Source organism: Musca autumnalis, unplaced genomic scaffold, assembly GCF_047663935.1.
Source record: "Musca autumnalis isolate F117 unplaced genomic scaffold, ASM4766393v1 scaffold_5, whole genome shotgun sequence".
NCBI lineage: Eukaryota > Metazoa > Arthropoda > Insecta > Diptera > Muscidae > Musca > Musca autumnalis.
In genome coordinates this window covers 211,738,885-211,759,247 of record NW_027412088.1, presented here as the reverse complement: position 1 = coordinate 211,759,247, position 20,363 = coordinate 211,738,885, and the positions used below count along the sequence as shown (strand labels likewise).

General features: G+C 34.8%; 5 long non-coding RNA genes across 5 annotated transcripts; all 5 read right to left on the bottom strand.

Annotated features, from left to right (window-relative positions):
- Nucleotides 1-1,064: 1,064 nt before the first annotated feature.
- On the bottom strand, nucleotides 1,065-2,540 carry LOC141405551 (uncharacterized). Its single transcript, XR_012413224.1, has 2 exons — nucleotides 2,296-2,540; nucleotides 1,065-2,240 (listed from the first exon to the last, which is right to left on the bottom strand). It is a non-coding gene; the product is annotated as an uncharacterized lncRNA (long non-coding RNA).
- Nucleotides 2,541-4,542: 2,002 nt separating this feature from the next.
- On the bottom strand, nucleotides 4,543-6,018 carry LOC141405539 (uncharacterized). Its single transcript, XR_012413220.1, has 2 exons — nucleotides 5,774-6,018; nucleotides 4,543-5,718 (listed from the first exon to the last, which is right to left on the bottom strand). It is a non-coding gene; the product is annotated as an uncharacterized lncRNA (long non-coding RNA).
- Nucleotides 6,019-8,020: 2,002 nt separating this feature from the next.
- Nucleotides 8,021-9,496, bottom strand: LOC141405524 (uncharacterized). The gene is made up of 2 exons (XR_012413216.1): nucleotides 9,252-9,496; nucleotides 8,021-9,196 (listed from the first exon to the last, which is right to left on the bottom strand). It is a non-coding gene; the product is annotated as an uncharacterized lncRNA (long non-coding RNA).
- A 2,002-nt stretch (nucleotides 9,497-11,498) lies between these two features.
- LOC141405540 (uncharacterized) lies at nucleotides 11,499-12,974 on the bottom strand. The gene is made up of 2 exons (XR_012413221.1): nucleotides 12,730-12,974; nucleotides 11,499-12,674 (listed from the first exon to the last, which is right to left on the bottom strand). It is a non-coding gene; the product is annotated as an uncharacterized lncRNA (long non-coding RNA).
- Nucleotides 12,975-14,677: 1,703 nt separating this feature from the next.
- On the bottom strand, nucleotides 14,678-16,153 carry LOC141405545 (uncharacterized). The gene is made up of 2 exons (XR_012413223.1): nucleotides 15,909-16,153; nucleotides 14,678-15,853 (listed from the first exon to the last, which is right to left on the bottom strand). It is a non-coding gene; the product is annotated as an uncharacterized lncRNA (long non-coding RNA).
- Between the last annotated feature and the right edge of the window lie 4,210 nt (nucleotides 16,154-20,363).

The window sequence follows — 20,363 nt, the reverse complement described above, 5'->3', positions numbered from 1 at the left end:
AATTTTATTTTTCACTTTTTTTAAAAAATTTTTTGGGGGATGGTTAGATCCTTTCTAAAGAAAACTGGTTTATTTTCTATTCAATTTCTTTGTATTTTTGCTCTATCTCTTCTCGTTTAGGAGATATGACGATTTTTATAAAAAAATTTTTTAAAAAAATGTTTATTTTGCAATTCTTTAAAATTTTTTTTGCAAAGCTGTTTGCTTTTTTTATTATAATTGTTTTACATTATTTGCGGTTTTGCTCTATCTCTTCTCGTTTAGGAGATATGACGACTTTTATAAAATTTTTGTAAAAAAATTTTAAAAACTTTGTTATAAATGCAACATCCAAAAACTGAAGGTAGTGTTGATGAACACATTGTTAAAGTGGTGCCTAGATTGCAGAAGCTATCGACATATTGGATTGCTTGGCCTTGAAGTATGATTTTTTTTCTGTACTGGTGTTGTTGATTGTCATGGCCTTTGTGTGTTCCTGATGATAATTTCAAGTGCAACATTGCGAGCAAGTCTCTCCAGGTCTTCTAGTTTTGACTGCATGATTGGTGTCTGGTACTCCTTCGATTTGTTAGACTATCTATTGTCTGGTGTAGGTTTCTTATTTGGTTCCCGGTTCTTGCTGCTTCCTCTACTGTTTTCGCCAGAGATCTTGTAGGAAGTTTCTTTTGTCTCTTCTTGCAGCTTTGTTCACTTGTTTTGGTAGTTGTTTATTCTGCTCTCTTGTGATATTGTCGTTTTTCAGCTGCATCTTATGTTCAAATCTTTGAGAAATTAGGTACATTATTCTCTGTTTTTGGACTATTCCCAGTGTATGTTGATGTAATTTCCTCTCAGGTGTGGTGTTGGTTTGTTGGTATCTTTTCGCGTATTGCCGTGGCTAGGGTGTTTGACACAGTTCTATCAGACGTTTTCAACTCCACATCCATGATTTCCCATTGCTGATTGGGCGTTGGTGTTTTCGCTCCCTATTTTGCTTTGAATCGCTCTTGAATCGGTCCATTATCTTTAGTTTTTCTTTGAAATTTGATTCCAACTGCGCTTTCTGTGGTAACTCTTCATCGCGCTTTTATTCCAGTAGCCTACGATTTTACTGGTTGATTCCTGCTGCTGGCTGGTACACCTTCGATTTGTGAACTATCTTCTATTGTGTGGTCGGTCGTCTTGTCTGGTGGTGTAGCTTTCTCATGTTGTTCTGGCTTGCTCCTGCTGTTTTCCTCTGCTGTTCGTTGTCGTCTTTGCCGATATCCTAGGCACTTTCTTTTGTCTCATCTTGCGGCCTCTTTGCTATCTTTTTGGGCCAACTCCGCTTTCACCACCATTTTCTTTTCCACTGTATGTGCACTGTATATGGTTTCCGCTTTCTGTGCTGCTAACTTAACTTCATCGCTTTTATTCCAGTACTCTACGATTTTACTATTTTGGTTCCTGCTGGTACACCTTCGATTTGTGGGAGCACTATCTACTGTCGTCTGGTATAGCTTTCTCATGTTGTTCTGTCTTGCTGTTGCTTTCCTCTGCTCTGGTGTTGTCGTCGTCTTTGCCGATATCCTAGGAACTTCCTTTGGTCTCTTCTTGCGGCCTTCTAGCTTTCTTTGACATTTTTGATCCCAACTCCACCTATCACCGCTATTTCCTTTTGCACTCTGTATGTTCTGTACATGGTTTTCCGCTTTCTGTGCTAGTTATACCTCATCACTTTTATTCCTGTAGTCTACGATTTTACTTCCTGGGTTACCACCAGCAGGAACCATCTTCGCTTTTTTTATTGTAGTCTACGATCTTGGTTCCTGCTGGTACATCTTCTATTTGTTGGCCTATCTTCTTCTATTGTCGCTTGCTACTTTCCTCTGCTCTGTCTGGTGTTGTCTGTCTAATTCCTTTGCGCAATGCGCGTCCACTTCTTGGTTACCAGCAGGAACCCTTTTTTCCTGTAGTCTACGATCTTGGTTCCTGCTGGTACACCACCTTCTATTTGTTGGCCTATCTTCTTCTATTGCAGTCTTCTATTGTACCAGCAGGAACCATGTTCGCTTTTATTCTAGTTGGTTCCTGCTGGTACACCTTCTATTTGTTGGTCTGTCTTCTTCTATTGTCGTCTTCTATTGTCCCTTGCTACTTCCCTCTACTCTGGTGTTGTCCGTCTAATTCTATTTCCTGTGCCTGATATGTCTAATTCTATTTCCTGTGCCTGATGTCTAATTCTATTTCCTGTGCCTGATGTCTAATTCTATTTCCTGTGCCTGATATGTCTTAATTCTATTTCCTGTGCCTGATGTCTATTTCTATTTCCTGTGCCTGATATGTCTAATTCTATTACTTACTATTTGAAATTTCTGATATTGCTAATTTTGTGTTGCCATTTTTCCACTGTGGAGGCGCTATTTCCTACCATGCATATTATGATGTATGCAATTTCTAATAATTATTCGAAAACTACTTTGAAAGACTTTTCCTCCACCAGGATTCGAACCTGGCATCCTTCGACTGGCAGTCTGGCACACTATCTACTGATCTACGCTGCCCCCCAAAGAACAAGCAACTATTCGTCGATATAAAGGTAGCAGTGAATGAAAAGTGTTTTTTGGTATCTAGAGAGATCAATAAATCGAAAAATGATTACCCAGATGGATTTGTAAATCGAAAAATGACCAATTGTTGGTTTCGTTGCTTATACTTCGCATTCGCTTTTTCTAAAAAACTTTGATATAAATGCAACATCCAACAAACAGTTCACAAGGTAGTTCACATCAATAGATCAGTTTTCCTGTAATAAATCAGGTTCACATCAAGAGATTAGTTTTACTGTAGTAAATCACGTTCACACCAACAGATGGCGATATAAGAAATCAATTTTTTTTATGAATTTTTTCAACTTTTCTATTTTTCACTTTTTTTAAAATTTTTTTGGGGGGATGGTTAGATCTCTTTTAGATAAGATTGGTTTATTTTCTATTCAATTTCTTTGTATTTTTGCTCTATCTCTTCGCGTTTAGGAGATATGACGACTTTTATAAAAATTTTTTTAAAAAAATTTTATTTTCCAATTTTTTAAAAATTGTTTTGTGCAATGTTGTTAGTTTTTGTAATAGAAATGTTTTTCATTTTATGTGTTTTTGGTCTATCTTTTCTCGTTAAGAAGATATGACGACTTTTATAAAAACCATTTTTTATAAAAAATTTTATTTTTCACTTTTTTCAAAATTTTTTTTGGGGGATGGTTAGATCCTTTCTAAAGAAAACTGGTTTATTTTCTATTCAATTTCTTTGTATTTTTGCTCTATCTCTTCGCGTTTAGGAGATATGACGACTTTTATAAAAAAATTTTTTTAAAAAAATTTATTTTCCAATTTTTTAAAAATTTTTTTGTGCAATGTTGTTAGTTTTTTTATTAGAAATGTTTTTCATTTAATGTGTTTTTGGTCTATCTCTTCTCGTTAAGAAGATATGACGACTTTTATAAAAACCATTTTTTATAAAAAATTTTATTTTTCACTTTTTTTAAAAAATTTTTTGGGGGATGGTTAGATCCTTTCTAAAGAAAACTGGTTTATTTTCTATTCAATTTCTTTGTATTTTTGCTCTATCTCTTCTCGTTTAGGAGATATGACGATTTTTATAAAAAAATTTTTTAAAAAAATGTTTATTTTGCAATTCTTTAAAATTTTTTTTGCAAAGCTGTTTGCTTTTTTTATTATAATTGTTTTACATTATTTGCGGTTTTGCTCTATCTCTTCTCGTTTAGGAGATATGACGACTTTTATAAAATTTTTGTAAAAAAATTGTAAAAACTTTGTTATAAATGCAACATCCAAAAACTGAAGGTAGTGTTGATGAACACATTGTTAAAGTGGTGCCTAGATTGCAGAAGCTATCGACATATTGGATTGCTTGGCCTTGAAGTATGATTTTTTTTCTGTACTGGTGTTGTTGATTGTCATGGCCTTTGTGTGTTCCTGATGATAATTTCAAGTGCAACATTGCGAGCAAGTCTCTCCAGGTCTTCTAGTTTTGACTGCATGATTGGTGTCTGGTACTCCTTCGATTTGTTAGACTATCTATTGTCTGGTGTAGGTTTCTTATTTGGTTCCCGGTTCTTGCTGCTTCCTCTACTGTTTTCGCCAGAGATCTTGTAGGAAGTTTCTTTTGTCTCTTCTTGCAGCTTTGTTCACTTGTTTTGGTAGTTGTTTATTCTGCTCTCTTGTGATATTGTCGTTTTTCAGCTGCATCTTATGTTCAAATCTTTGAGAAATTAGGTACATTATTCTCTGTTTTTGGACTATTCCCAGTGTATGTTGATGTAATTTCCTCTCAGGTGTGGTGTTGGTTTGTTGGTATCTTTTCGCGTATTGCCGTGGCTAGGGTGTTTGACACAGTTCTATCAGACGTTTTCAACTCCACATCCATGATTTCCCATTGCTGATTGGGCGTTGGTGTTTTCGCTCCCTATTTTGCTTTGAATCGCTCTTGAATCGGTCCATTATCTTTAGTTTTTCTTTGAAATTTGATTCCAACTGCGCTTTCTGTGGTAACTCTTCATCGCGCTTTTATTCCAGTAGCCTACGATTTTACTGGTTGATTCCTGCTGCTGGCTGGTACACCTTCGATTTGTGAACTATCTTCTATTGTGTGGTCGGTCGTCTTGTCTGGTGGTGTAGCTTTCTCATGTTGTTCTGGCTTGCTCCTGCTGTTTTCCTCTGCTGTTCGTTGTCGTCTTTGCCGATATCCTAGGCACTTTCTTTTGTCTCATCTTGCGGCCTCTTTGCTATCTTTTTGGGCCAACTCCGCTTTCACCACCATTTTCTTTTCCACTGTATGTGCACTGTATATGGTTTCCGCTTTCTGTGCTGCTAACTTAACTTCATCGCTTTTATTCCAGTACTCTACGATTTTACTATTTTGGTTCCTGCTGGTACACCTTCGATTTGTGGGAGCACTATCTACTGTCGTCTGGTATAGCTTTCTCATGTTGTTCTGTCTTGCTGTTGCTTTCCTCTGCTCTGGTGTTGTCGTCGTCTTTGCCGATATCCTAGGAACTTCCTTTGGTCTCTTCTTGCGGCCTTCTAGCTTTCTTTGACATTTTTGATCCCAACTCCACCTATCACCGCTATTTCCTTTTGCACTCTGTATGTTCTGTACATGGTTTTCCGCTTTCTGTGCTAGTTATACCTCATCACTTTTATTCCTGTAGTCTACGATTTTACTTCCTGGGTTACCACCAGCAGGAACCATCTTCGCTTTTTTTATTGTAGTCTACGATCTTGGTTCCTGCTGGTACATCTTCTATTTGTTGGCCTATCTTCTTCTATTGTCGCTTGCTACTTTCCTCTGCTCTGTCTGGTGTTGTCTGTCTAATTCCTTTGCGCAATGCGCGTCCACTTCTTGGTTACCAGCAGGAACCCTTTTTTCCTGTAGTCTACGATCTTGGTTCCTGCTGGTACACCACCTTCTATTTGTTGGCCTATCTTCTTCTATTGCAGTCTTCTATTGTACCAGCAGGAACCATGTTCGCTTTTATTCTAGTTGGTTCCTGCTGGTACACCTTCTATTTGTTGGTCTGTCTTCTTCTATTGTCGTCTTCTATTGTCCCTTGCTACTTCCCTCTACTCTGGTGTTGTCCGTCTAATTCTATTTCCTGTGCCTGATATGTCTAATTCTATTTCCTGTGCCTGATGTCTAATTCTATTTCCTGTGCCTGATGTCTAATTCTATTTCCTGTGCCTGATATGTCTTAATTCTATTTCCTGTGCCTGATGTCTATTTCTATTTCCTGTGCCTGATATGTCTAATTCTATTACTTACTATTTGAAATTTCTGATATTGCTAATTTTGTGTTGCCATTTTTCCACTGTGGAGGCGCTATTTCCTACCATGCATATTATGATGTATGCAATTTCTAATAATTATTCGAAAACTACTTTGAAAGACTTTTCCTCCACCAGGATTCGAACCTGGCATCCTTCGACTGGCAGTCTGGCACACTATCTACTGATCTACGCTGCCCCCCAAAGAACAAGCAACTATTCGTCGATATAAAGGTAGCAGTGAATGAAAAGTGTTTTTTGGTATCTAGAGAGATCAATAAATCGAAAAATGATTACCCAGATGGATTTGTAAATCGAAAAATGACCAATTGTTGGTTTCGTTGCTTATACTTCGCATTCGCTTTTTCTAAAAAACTTTGATATAAATGCAACATCCAACAAACAGTTCACAAGGTAGTTCACATCAATAGATCAGTTTTCCTGTAATAAATCAGGTTCACATCAAGAGATTAGTTTTACTGTAGTAAATCACGTTCACACCAACAGATGGCGATATAAGAAATCAATTTTTTTTATGAATTTTTTCAACTTTTCTATTTTTCACTTTTTTTAAAATTTTTTTTGGGGGATGGTTAGATCTCTTTTAGATAAGATTGGTTTATTTTCTATTCAATTTCTTTGTATTTTTGCTCTATCTCTTCGCGTTTAGGAGATATGACGACTTTTATAAAAATTTTTTTAAAAAAATTTTATTTTCCAATTTTTTAAAAATTGTTTTGTGCAATGTTGTTAGTTTTTGTAATAGAAATGTTTTTCATTTTATGTGTTTTTGGTCTATCTTTTCTCGTTAAGAAGATATGACGACTTTTATAAAAACCATTTTTTATAAAAAATTTTATTTTTCACTTTTTTCAAAATTTTTTTTGGGGGATGGTTAGATCCTTTCTAAAGAAAACTGGTTTATTTTCTATTCAATTTCTTTGTATTTTTGCTCTATCTCTTCGCGTTTAGGAGATATGACGACTTTTATAAAAAATTTTTTTTAAAAAAATTTATTTTCCAATTTTTTAAAAATTTTTTTGTGCAATGTTGTTAGTTTTTTTATTAGAAATGTTTTTCATTTAATGTGTTTTTGGTCTATCTCTTCTCGTTAAGAAGATATGACGACTTTTATAAAAACCATTTTTTATAAAAAATTTTATTTTTCACTTTTTTTAAAAAATTTTTTGGGGGATGGTTAGATCCTTTCTAAAGAAAACTGGTTTATTTTCTATTCAATTTCTTTGTATTTTTGCTCTATCTCTTCTCGTTTAGGAGATATGACGATTTTTATAAAAAAATTTTTTAAAAAAATGTTTATTTTGCAATTCTTTAAAATTTTTTTTGCAAAGCTGTTTGCTTTTTTTATTATAATTGTTTTACATTATTTGCGGTTTTGCTCTATCTCTTCTCGTTTAGGAGATATGACGACTTTTATAAAATTTTTGTAAAAAAATTGTAAAAACTTTGTTATAAATGCAACATCCAAAAACTGAAGGTAGTGTTGATGAACACATTGTTAAAGTGGTGCCTAGATTGCAGAAGCTATCGACATATTGGATTGCTTGGCCTTGAAGTATGATTTTTTTTCTGTACTGGTGTTGTTGATTGTCATGGCCTTTGTGTGTTCCTGATGATAATTTCAAGTGCAACATTGCGAGCAAGTCTCTCCAGGTCTTCTAGTTTTGACTGCATGATTGGTGTCTGGTACTCCTTCGATTTGTTAGACTATCTATTGTCTGGTGTAGGTTTCTTATTTGGTTCCCGGTTCTTGCTGCTTCCTCTACTGTTTTCGCCAGAGATCTTGTAGGAAGTTTCTTTTGTCTCTTCTTGCAGCTTTGTTCACTTGTTTTGGTAGTTGTTTATTCTGCTCTCTTGTGATATTGTCGTTTTTCAGCTGCATCTTATGTTCAAATCTTTGAGAAATTAGGTACATTATTCTCTGTTTTTGGACTATTCCCAGTGTATGTTGATGTAATTTCCTCTCAGGTGTGGTGTTGGTTTGTTGGTATCTTTTCGCGTATTGCCGTGGCTAGGGTGTTTGACACAGTTCTATCAGACGTTTTCAACTCCACATCCATGATTTCCCATTGCTGATTGGGCGTTGGTGTTTTCGCTCCCTATTTTGCTTTGAATCGCTCTTGAATCGGTCCATTATCTTTAGTTTTTCTTTGAAATTTGATTCCAACTGCGCTTTCTGTGGTAACTCTTCATCGCGCTTTTATTCCAGTAGCCTACGATTTTACTGGTTGATTCCTGCTGCTGGCTGGTACACCTTCGATTTGTGAACTATCTTCTATTGTGTGGTCGGTCGTCTTGTCTGGTGGTGTAGCTTTCTCATGTTGTTCTGGCTTGCTCCTGCTGTTTTCCTCTGCTGTTCGTTGTCGTCTTTGCCGATATCCTAGGCACTTTCTTTTGTCTCATCTTGCGGCCTCTTTGCTATCTTTTTGGGCCAACTCCGCTTTCACCACCATTTTCTTTTCCACTGTATGTGCACTGTATATGGTTTCCGCTTTCTGTGCTGCTAACTTAACTTCATCGCTTTTATTCCAGTACTCTACGATTTTACTATTTTGGTTCCTGCTGGTACACCTTCGATTTGTGGGAGCACTATCTACTGTCGTCTGGTATAGCTTTCTCATGTTGTTCTGTCTTGCTGTTGCTTTCCTCTGCTCTGGTGTTGTCGTCGTCTTTGCCGATATCCTAGGAACTTCCTTTGGTCTCTTCTTGCGGCCTTCTAGCTTTCTTTGACATTTTTGATCCCAACTCCACCTATCACCGCTATTTCCTTTTGCACTCTGTATGTTCTGTACATGGTTTTCCGCTTTCTGTGCTAGTTATACCTCATCACTTTTATTCCTGTAGTCTACGATTTTACTTCCTGGGTTACCACCAGCAGGAACCATCTTCGCTTTTTTTATTGTAGTCTACGATCTTGGTTCCTGCTGGTACATCTTCTATTTGTTGGCCTATCTTCTTCTATTGTCGCTTGCTACTTTCCTCTGCTCTGTCTGGTGTTGTCTGTCTAATTCCTTTGCGCAATGCGCGTCCACTTCTTGGTTACCAGCAGGAACCCTTTTTTCCTGTAGTCTACGATCTTGGTTCCTGCTGGTACACCACCTTCTATTTGTTGGCCTATCTTCTTCTATTGCAGTCTTCTATTGTACCAGCAGGAACCATGTTCGCTTTTATTCTAGTTGGTTCCTGCTGGTACACCTTCTATTTGTTGGTCTGTCTTCTTCTATTGTCGTCTTCTATTGTCCCTTGCTACTTCCCTCTACTCTGGTGTTGTCCGTCTAATTCTATTTCCTGTGCCTGATATGTCTAATTCTATTTCCTGTGCCTGATGTCTAATTCTATTTCCTGTGCCTGATGTCTAATTCTATTTCCTGTGCCTGATATGTCTTAATTCTATTTCCTGTGCCTGATGTCTATTTCTATTTCCTGTGCCTGATATGTCTAATTCTATTACTTACTATTTGAAATTTCTGATATTGCTAATTTTGTGTTGCCATTTTTCCACTGTGGAGGCGCTATTTCCTACCATGCATATTATGATGTATGCAATTTCTAATAATTATTCGAAAACTACTTTGAAAGACTTTTCCTCCACCAGGATTCGAACCTGGCATCCTTCGACTGGCAGTCTGGCACACTATCTACTGATCTACGCTGCCCCCCAAAGAACAAGCAACTATTCGTCGATATAAAGGTAGCAGTGAATGAAAAGTGTTTTTTGGTATCTAGAGAGATCAATAAATCGAAAAATGATTACCCAGATGGATTTGTAAATCGAAAAATGACCAATTGTTGGTTTCGTTGCTTATACTTCGCATTCGCTTTTTCTAAAAAACTTTGATATAAATGCAACATCCAACAAACAGTTCACAAGGTAGTTCACATCAATAGATCAGTTTTCCTGTAATAAATCAGGTTCACATCAAGAGATTAGTTTTACTGTAGTAAATCACGTTCACACCAACAGATGGCGATATAAGAAATCAATTTTTTTTATGAATTTTTTCAACTTTTCTATTTTTCACTTTTTTTAAAATTTTTTTTGGGGGATGGTTAGATCTCTTTTAGATAAGATTGGTTTATTTTCTATTCAATTTCTTTGTATTTTTGCTCTATCTCTTCGCGTTTAGGAGATATGACGACTTTTATAAAAATTTTTTTAAAAAAATTTTATTTTCCAATTTTTTAAAAATTGTTTTGTGCAATGTTGTTAGTTTTTGTAATAGAAATGTTTTTCATTTTATGTGTTTTTGGTCTATCTTTTCTCGTTAAGAAGATATGACGACTTTTATAAAAACCATTTTTTATAAAAAATTTTATTTTTCACTTTTTTCAAAATTTTTTTTGGGGGATGGTTAGATCCTTTCTAAAGAAAACTGGTTTATTTTCTATTCAATTTCTTTGTATTTTTGCTCTATCTCTTCGCGTTTAGGAGATATGACGACTTTTATAAAAAAATTTTTTTAAAAAAATTTATTTTCCAATTTTTTAAAAATTTTTTTGTGCAATGTTGTTAGTTTTTTTATTAGAAATGTTTTTCATTTAATGTGTTTTTGGTCTATCTCTTCTCGTTAAGAAGATATGACGACTTTTATAAAAACCATTTTTTATAAAAAATTTTATTTTTCACTTTTTTTAAAAAATTTTTTGGGGGATGGTTAGATCCTTTCTAAAGAAAACTGGTTTATTTTCTATTCAATTTCTTTGTATTTTTGCTCTATCTCTTCTCGTTTAGGAGATATGACGATTTTTATAAAAAAATTTTTTAAAAAAATGTTTATTTTGCAATTCTTTAAAATTTTTTTTGCAAAGCTGTTTGCTTTTTTTATTATAATTGTTTTACATTATTTGCGGTTTTGCTCTATCTCTTCTCGTTTAGGAGATATGACGACTTTTATAAAATTTTTGTAAAAAAATTGTAAAAACTTTGTTATAAATGCAACATCCAAAAACTGAAGGTAGTGTTGATGAACACATTGTTAAAGTGGTGCCTAGATTGCAGAAGCTATCGACATATTGGATTGCTTGGCCTTGAAGTATGATTTTTTTTCTGTACTGGTGTTGTTGATTGTCATGGCCTTTGTGTGTTCCTGATGATAATTTCAAGTGCAACATTGCGAGCAAGTCTCTCCAGGTCTTCTAGTTTTGACTGCATGATTGGTGTCTGGTACTCCTTCGATTTGTTAGACTATCTATTGTCTGGTGTAGGTTTCTTATTTGGTTCCCGGTTCTTGCTGCTTCCTCTACTGTTTTCGCCAGAGATCTTGTAGGAAGTTTCTTTTGTCTCTTCTTGCAGCTTTGTTCACTTGTTTTGGTAGTTGTTTATTCTGCTCTCTTGTGATATTGTCGTTTTTCAGCTGCATCTTATGTTCAAATCTTTGAGAAATTAGGTACATTATTCTCTGTTTTTGGACTATTCCCAGTGTATGTTGATGTAATTTCCTCTCAGGTGTGGTGTTGGTTTGTTGGTATCTTTTCGCGTATTGCCGTGGCTAGGGTGTTTGACACAGTTCTATCAGACGTTTTCAACTCCACATCCATGATTTCCCATTGCTGATTGGGCGTTGGTGTTTTCGCTCCCTATTTTGCTTTGAATCGCTCTTGAATCGGTCCATTATCTTTAGTTTTTCTTTGAAATTTGATTCCAACTGCGCTTTCTGTGGTAACTCTTCATCGCGCTTTTATTCCAGTAGCCTACGATTTTACTGGTTGATTCCTGCTGCTGGCTGGTACACCTTCGATTTGTGAACTATCTTCTATTGTGTGGTCGGTCGTCTTGTCTGGTGGTGTAGCTTTCTCATGTTGTTCTGGCTTGCTCCTGCTGTTTTCCTCTGCTGTTCGTTGTCGTCTTTGCCGATATCCTAGGCACTTTCTTTTGTCTCATCTTGCGGCCTCTTTGCTATCTTTTTGGGCCAACTCCGCTTTCACCACCATTTTCTTTTCCACTGTATGTGCACTGTATATGGTTTCCGCTTTCTGTGCTGCTAACTTAACTTCATCGCTTTTATTCCAGTACTCTACGATTTTACTATTTTGGTTCCTGCTGGTACACCTTCGATTTGTGGGAGCACTATCTACTGTCGTCTGGTATAGCTTTCTCATGTTGTTCTGTCTTGCTGTTGCTTTCCTCTGCTCTGGTGTTGTCGTCGTCTTTGCCGATATCCTAGGAACTTCCTTTGGTCTCTTCTTGCGGCCTTCTAGCTTTCTTTGACATTTTTGATCCCAACTCCACCTATCACCGCTATTTCCTTTTGCACTCTGTATGTTCTGTACATGGTTTTCCGCTTTCTGTGCTAGTTATACCTCATCACTTTTATTCCTGTAGTCTACGATTTTACTTCCTGGGTTACCACCAGCAGGAACCATCTTCGCTTTTTTTATTGTAGTCTACGATCTTGGTTCCTGCTGGTACATCTTCTATTTGTTGGCCTATCTTCTTCTATTGTCGCTTGCTACTTTCCTCTGCTCTGTCTGGTGTTGTCTGTCTAATTCCTTTGCGCAATGCGCGTCCACTTCTTGGTTACCAGCAGGAACCCTTTTTTCCTGTAGTCTACGATCTTGGTTCCTGCTGGTACACCACCTTCTATTTGTTGGCCTATCTTCTTCTATTGCAGTCTTCTATTGTACCAGCAGGAACCATGTTCGCTTTTATTCTAGTTGGTTCCTGCTGGTACACCTTCTATTTGTTGGTCTGTCTTCTTCTATTGTCGTCTTCTATTGTCCCTTGCTACTTCCCTCTACTCTGGTGTTGTCCGTCTAATTCTATTTCCTGTGCCTGATATGTCTAATTCTATTTCCTGTGCCTGATGTCTAATTCTATTTCCTGTGCCTGATGTCTAATTCTATTTCCTGTGCCTGATATGTCTTAATTCTATTTCCTGTGCCTGATGTCTATTTCTATTTCCTGTGCCTGATATGTCTAATTCTATTACTTACTATTTGAAATTTCTGATATTGCTAATTTTGTGTTGCCATTTTTCCACTGTGGAGGCGCTATTTCCTACCATGCATATTATGATGTATGCAATTTCTAATAATTATTCGAAAACTACTTTGAAAGACTTTTCCTCCACCAGGATTCGAACCTGGCATCCTTCGACTGGCAGTCTGGCACACTATCTACTGATCTACGCTGCCCCCCAAAGAACAAGCAACTATTCGTCGATATAAAGGTAGCAGTGAATGAAAAGTGTTTTTTGGTATCTAGAGAGATCAATAAATCGAAAAATGATTACCCAGATGGATTTGTAAATCGAAAAATGACCAATTGTTGGTTTCGTTGCTTATACTTCGCATTCGCTTTTTCTACAAAACTTTGATATAAATGCAACATCCAACAAACAGTTCACAAGGTAGTTCACATCAATAGATCAGTTTTCCTGTAATAAATCAGGTTCACATCAAGAGATTAGTTTTACTGTAGTAAATCACGTTCACACCAACAGATGGCGATATAAGAAATCAAATTTTTTTATGAATTTTTTTCAACTTTTCTATTTTTCACTTTTTTTAAAATTTTTTTTTTTGGGGATGGTTAGATCTTTTTTAGATAAGATTGGTTTATTTTCTATTCAATTTCTTTGTATTTTTGCTCTATCTCTTCGCGCTTAGGAGATATGACGACTTTTATAAAAAAAATTTTTAAAAAAATTTTATTTTCCAATTTTTTAAAAAATTTTTTGTGCAATGATGTTAGTTTTTGTAATAGAAATGTTTTTCATTTAATGTGTTTTTGGTCTATCTTTTCTCGTTAAGAAGATATGACGACTTTTTTAAAAACCATTTTTTATAAAAAATTTTATTTTTCACTTTTTTTTTAATTTTTTTTGGGGGATGGTTAGATCCTTTCTAAAGAAAACTGGTTTATTTTCTATTCAATTTCTTTGTATTTTTGCTCTATCTCTTCTCGTTTAGGAGATATGACGATTTTTATAAAAAAATTTTTTAAAAAAATGTTTATTTTGCAATTCTTTAAAATTTTTTTTGCAAAGCTGTTTGCTTTTTTTATTATAATTGTTTTACATTATTTGCGGTTTTGCTCTATCTCTTCTCGTTTAGGAGATATGACGACTTTTATAAAATTTTTGTAAAAAAATTGTAAAAACTTTGTTATAAATGCAACATCCAAAAACTGAAGGTAGTGTTGATGAACACATTGTTAAAGTGGTGCCTAGATTGCAGAAGCTATCGACATATTGGATTGCTTGGCCTTGAAGTATGATTTTTTTTCTGTACTGGTGTTGTTGATTGTCATGGCCTTTGTGTGTTCCTGATGATAATTTCAAGTGCAACATTGCGAGCAAGTCTCTCCAGGTCTTCTAGTTTTGACTGCATGATTGGTGTCTGGTACTCCTTCGATTTGTTAGACTATCTATTGTCTGGTGTAGGTTTCTTATTTGGTTCCCGGTTCTTGCTGCTTCCTCTACTGTTTTCGCCAGAGATCTTGTAGGAAGTTTCTTTTGTCTCTTCTTGCAGCTTTGTTCACTTGTTTTGGTAGTTGTTTATTCTGCTCTCTTGTGATATTGTCGTTTTTCAGCTGCATCTTATGTTCAAATCTTTGAGAAATTAGGTACATTATTCTCTGTTTTTGGACTATTCCCAGTGTATGTTGATGTAATTTCCTCTCAGGTGTGGTGTTGGTTTGTTGGTATCTTTTCGCGTATTGCCGTGGCTAGGGTGTTTGACACAGTTCTATCAGACGTTTTCAACTCCACATCCATGATTTCCCATTGCTGATTGGGCGTTGGTGTTTTCGCTCCCTATTTTGCTTTGAATCGCTCTTGAATCGGTCCATTATCTTTAGTTTTTCTTTGAAATTTGATTCCAACTGCGCTTTCTGTGGTAACTCTTCATCGCGCTTTTATTCCAGTAGCCTACGATTTTACTGGTTGATTCCTGCTGCTGGCTGGTACACCTTCGATTTGTGAACTATCTTCTATTGTGTGGTCGGTCGTCTTGTCTGGTGGTGTAGCTTTCTCATGTTGTTCTGGCTTGCTCCTGCTGTTTTCCTCTGCTGTTCGTTGTCGTCTTTGCCGATATCCTAGGCACTTTCTTTTGTCTCATCTTGCGGCCTCTTTGCTATCTTTTTGGGCCAACTCCGCTTTCACCACCATTTTCTTTTCCACTGTATGTGCACTGTATATGGTTTCCGCTTTCTGTGCTGCTAACTTAACTTCATCGCTTTTATTCCAGTACTCTACGATTTTACTATTTTGGTTCCTGCTGGTACACCTTCGATTTGTGGGAGCACTATCTACTGTCGTCTGGTATAGCTTTCTCATGTTGTTCTGTCTTGCTGTTGCTTTCCTCTGCTCTGGTGTTGTCGTCGTCTTTGCCGATATCCTAGGAACTTCCTTTGGTCTCTTCTTGCGGCCTTCTAGCTTTCTTTGACATTTTTGATCCCAACTCCACCTATCACCGCTATTTCCTTTTGCACTCTGTATGTTCTGTACATGGTTTTCCGCTTTCTGTGCTAGTTATACCTCATCACTTTTATTCCTGTAGTCTACGATTTTACTTCCTGGGTTACCACCAGCAGGAACCATCTTCGCTTTTTTTATTGTAGTCTACGATCTTGGTTCCTGCTGGTACATCTTCTATTTGTTGGCCTATCTTCTTCTATTGTCGCTTGCTACTTTCCTCTGCTCTGTCTGGTGTTGTCTGTCTAATTCCTTTGCGCAATGCGCGTCCACTTCTTGGTTACCAGCAGGAACCCTTTTTTCCTGTAGTCTACGATCTTGGTTCCTGCTGGTACACCACCTTCTATTTGTTGGCCTATCTTCTTCTATTGCAGTCTTCTATTGTACCAGCAGGAACCATGTTCGCTTTTATTCTAGTTGGTTCCTGCTGGTACACCTTCTATTTGTTGGTCTGTCTTCTTCTATTGTCGTCTTCTATTGTCCCTTGCTACTTCCCTCTACTCTGGTGTTGTCCGTCTAATTCTATTTCCTGTGCCTGATATGTCTAATTCTATTTCCTGTGCCTGATGTCTAATTCTATTTCCTGTGCCTGATGTCTAATTCTATTTCCTGTGCCTGATATGTCTTAATTCTATTTCCTGTGCCTGATGTCTATTTCTATTTCCTGTGCCTGATATGTCTAATTCTATTACTTACTATTTGAAATTTCTGATATTGCTAATTTTGTGTTGCCATTTTTCCACTGTGGAGGCGCTATTTCCTACCATGCATATTATGATGTATGCAATTTCTAATAATTATTCGAAAACTACTTTGAAAGACTTTTCCTCCACCAGGATTCGAACCTGGCATCCTTCGACTGGCAGTCTGGCACACTATCTACTGATCTACGCTGCCCCCCAAAGAACAAGCAACTATTCGTCGATATAAAGGTAGCAGTGAATGAAAAGTGTTTTTTGGTATCTAGAGAGATCAATAAATCGAAAAATGATTACCCAGATGGATTTGTAAATCGAAAAATGACCAATTGTTGGTTTCGTTGCTTATACTTCGCATTCGCTTTTTCTACAAAACTTTGATATAAATGCAACATCCAACAAACAGTTCACAAGGTAGTTCACATCAATAGATCAGTTTTCCTGTAATAAATCAGGTTCACATCAAGAGATTAGTTTTACTGTAGTAAATCACGTTCACACCAACAGATGGCGATATAAGAAATCAAATTTTTTTATGAATTTTTTTCAACTTTTCTATTTTTCACTTTTTTTAAAATTTTTTTTTTTGGGGATGGTTAGATCTTTTTTAGATAAGATTGGTTTATTTTCTATTCAATTTCTTTGTATTTTTGCTCTATCTCTTCGCGCTTAGGAGATATGACGACTTTTATAAAAAAAATTTTTAAAAAAATTTTATTTTCCAATTTTTTAAAAAATTTTTTGTGCAATGATGTTAGTTTTTGTAATAGAAATGTTTTTCATTTAATGTGTTTTTGGTCTATCTTTTCTCGTTAAGAAGATATGACGACTTTTTTAAAAACCATTTTTTATAAAAAATTTTATTTTTCACTTTTTTTTTAATTTTTTTTGGGGGATGGTTAGATCCTTTCTAAAGAAAACTGGTTTATTTTCTATTCAATTTCTTTGTATTTTTGCTCTATCTCTTCGCGTTTAGGAGATATGACGACTTTTATAAAAAAAATTTTTTTAAAAAATTTATTTTCCGATTTTTTAAAAATTTTTTTGTGCAATGTTGTTAGTTTTTTTATTAGAAATGTTTTTCATTTAATGTGTTTTTGGTCTATCTCTTCTCGTTAAGAAGATATGACGACTTTTATAAAAACCATTTTTTTAAAAAAAAAATATTTTTCACTTTTTTAAAATTTTTTTTTTTTTGGGGATGGTTAGATCCTTTCTAAAGAAAACTGATTTATTTTCTCTTCAATTTCTTTGTATTTTTGCTCTATCTCTTCGCGTTTAGGAGATATGACGACTTTTATAAAAAAAAAATTTAAAAAAATTTATTTTCCAATTTTTTAAAAATTTTTTTTGCAATTGTGTTAGTTTTTTTATATGACGACTTTTATAAAAACCATTTTTTTTTAAAAAATTTTATTTTTCACTTTTTTTAAATTTTTTTTGGGGGATGGCGATATAAGAAATCAATTTCTTTTATAATTTTTTTCAACTTTTCTATTTTTTCACTTTTTTAAAAATTTTTTTTTTGGGATGGTTAGATCTTTTTTAGATAAGACTGGATTGTTTTCTGTTCAATTTCTTTGTATTTTTGCTCTATCTCTTCGCGTTTAGGAGATATGACGACTTTTATAAAAAAAATTTTTTAAAAAAATTTTATTTTCCAATTTTTTTTTGTGCAATGTTGTTAGTTTTTGTAATAGAAATGTTTTTCATTTAATGTGTTTTTGGTCTATGTTTTCTCGCTAAGAAGATATGACGACTTTTATAAAAACCATTTTTTATAAAAAATTTTATTTTTCACTTTTTTTTAAAATTTTTTTTTTTGGGGGATGATTAGATCCTTTCTAAAGAAAACTGGTTTAATTTCTATTCAATTTCTTTGTATTTTTGCTCTATCTCTTCGCGTTTAGGAGATATGACGACTTTTATAAAAAAATTTTTAAAAAAATTTATTTTCCAATTTTTTAAATTTTTTTTTGTGCAATGGTGTTAGTTTTTTTATTAGAAATGTTTTTCATTTAACCCATTAATGTATGAAGTTCCCTGGCGACTTTTATTCATACTTTTTGTTTGTTTTAGAATAGTAGTAAGATAAATAAAACATTTCAAGAACAACTTTTGTCATTTATAAATTATCGTATGTTTTACAGACCGTCCGTTAAATCGGACGCTATGTAATTAGAACACTTTGTGTGTGATATATTTTGTTACTGTTCTTGGTTTGGCGTTGCTTGCTGTATTTGAGATAAGTTCATTTACTCCTTTGACATCATATTTGGCTTTGATTGAAGTAAATCATGTCATATTTTACGTCGTAACGGATATTATCGAGTTAACATATACTGAAAACAATGAATTTTAACATTTTTCTCATTTATAAATTGTATAAATTGTGATATGTTTTCAATCATCCCAAACAGTTTTATTCAGTGCATCAGCCTAAATATAGAATTGGCGTAAGAAATAAAAACGTCCGTTTAAACGGACGCTATGCACTAATGGGTTAATGTGTTTTTGGTCTATCTCTTCTCGTTAAGAAGATATGACGACTTTTATAAAAACCATTTTTATACCCTCCACCATAGGATGGGGGTATATTAAGTTTGTCACTACGTTTGTAACTACTCGAAATAATCATTGTAGACCCCACAAAGTATATATATTCTTGATCAGCGTGCAATTCTACATCGATATAGCCATGTCCGTCCGTCTGTCCGTCTGTCTGTCTGTCCGTCTGTGGAAATCACTCTAGCGTCCGAACGGATTGACGTAGGTTGATGAAATTTTGGGAAAATATGTTATATTTACGTAGGACTTTTGGTATTGAAAGCGGGCTATGTAGGTCCACGCTTTCGTATAGCCCCCATACAAAATGACGCGTGACGCGTCGTCGTTTTAAGGAATTTTTAAGATATTTGGCCCATTTTACCACCGAATTGGTTGTAATTTGGTACTTTGTGTCTCCAGAGGCCAAAAAATATTCCTACCAAAGTTGGGTTATATAGGTCCACGTTTTGGTAAAGCCCCCATATAAGGCTCCATATAAAGTACGCGTCATTTTAATATATTTTGAATGTATTAGACCCATTTGACCACAGAATTGGTTGTAATTTGGTATTTTGTGTCTTCAGAGGCCAGAAAACATTCCTACCAAAGTTGGGTTATATAGGTCCACGTTTTGGTATAGTCCCCACATAAGACCCCTTATAAAGTACGCGTCATTTTAATATATTTTGAATGTATTAGACCCATTTGACCAAAGAATCGGTTGTAACTTTGTATTTTGTGTTTCCAGAGGCTAAGAAACATTTCTACCATAAAATGTTTATATAGGTCCACGTGTTGATATAGCCCCCATAATACAATATCTCCCGATTTTCGATATTTTGAACGTTTTAGCCTCATTATCACACCGATATAGCTGAAATTTGGTATTTAGTCTTCTTTAGGCGTATAAAAATTTCCACCAGAAATTTGTAGGTATAGGTCCACGCCATCATATAGCCCCCATAGAACGGTACTTTCCGAATTTCGGTATTTTGAAGGTTGTGGCCACATTAATCCACCGAAATGGCTGAAATTTGTGGTGGAGGGTATAAAAAGTTCGGCCCGACCGAACTTAACGCTTTTCTTACTTGTTTTAAAAAAATTTTATTTTTCACTTTTTTAAAATTTTTTTTTTGGGTGATGGTTAGATCCTTTCTAAAGAAAACTGATTTATTTTCTATTCAATTTCTTTGTATTTTTGCTCTATCCCTTCGCGTTTAGAAGATATGACGACTTTTATAAAAAATTTTAAAAAAATTTATTTTCTAATTTTTTAAAAATTTTTTTGTGCAATGGTGTTAGTTTTTTTATTAGAAATGTTTTTCATTTAATGTGTTTTTGGTCTATCTCTTCTCGTTAAGAAGATATGACGACTTTTATAAAAACCATTTTTTTAAAAAAAAATTATTTTTAATTTTTTTTGGGGGGATGGTTAGATCCTTTCTAAATAAGACTGGTTTATTTTCTATTAAATTTCTTTGTATTTTTGCTCTATCTCTTCTCGTTTAGGAGATATGACGACTTTTATAAATTTTTTTAAAAAAAATTTTATTTTCCAATTTTTTAAAAAAATTTTCGTAAAGTTGCTAGATTTTTTATAAGGATTGTTTTACATTATATGTGCTTTTTCTTTACATCTACTCGTTCAGAAGATATGACGACTTTTATAATTTTTTCTTTTAACATGTTTGCATGTTCCACTTTTTTAATTAGATAGTTTGTAGTTGGATGTAAGGTTATTTTGTCTTAGTTCTTGGGTTGTTGTTCGTCGCAAGGCGTTTCTTGGTCGACCTCTATTTCGTGATCCTTGGGGATTCCATTCAAGCGCCATCCTGGTTATGCTTTGAAGATTTTTTTAAGGTGTGATTAATCTCACCTCC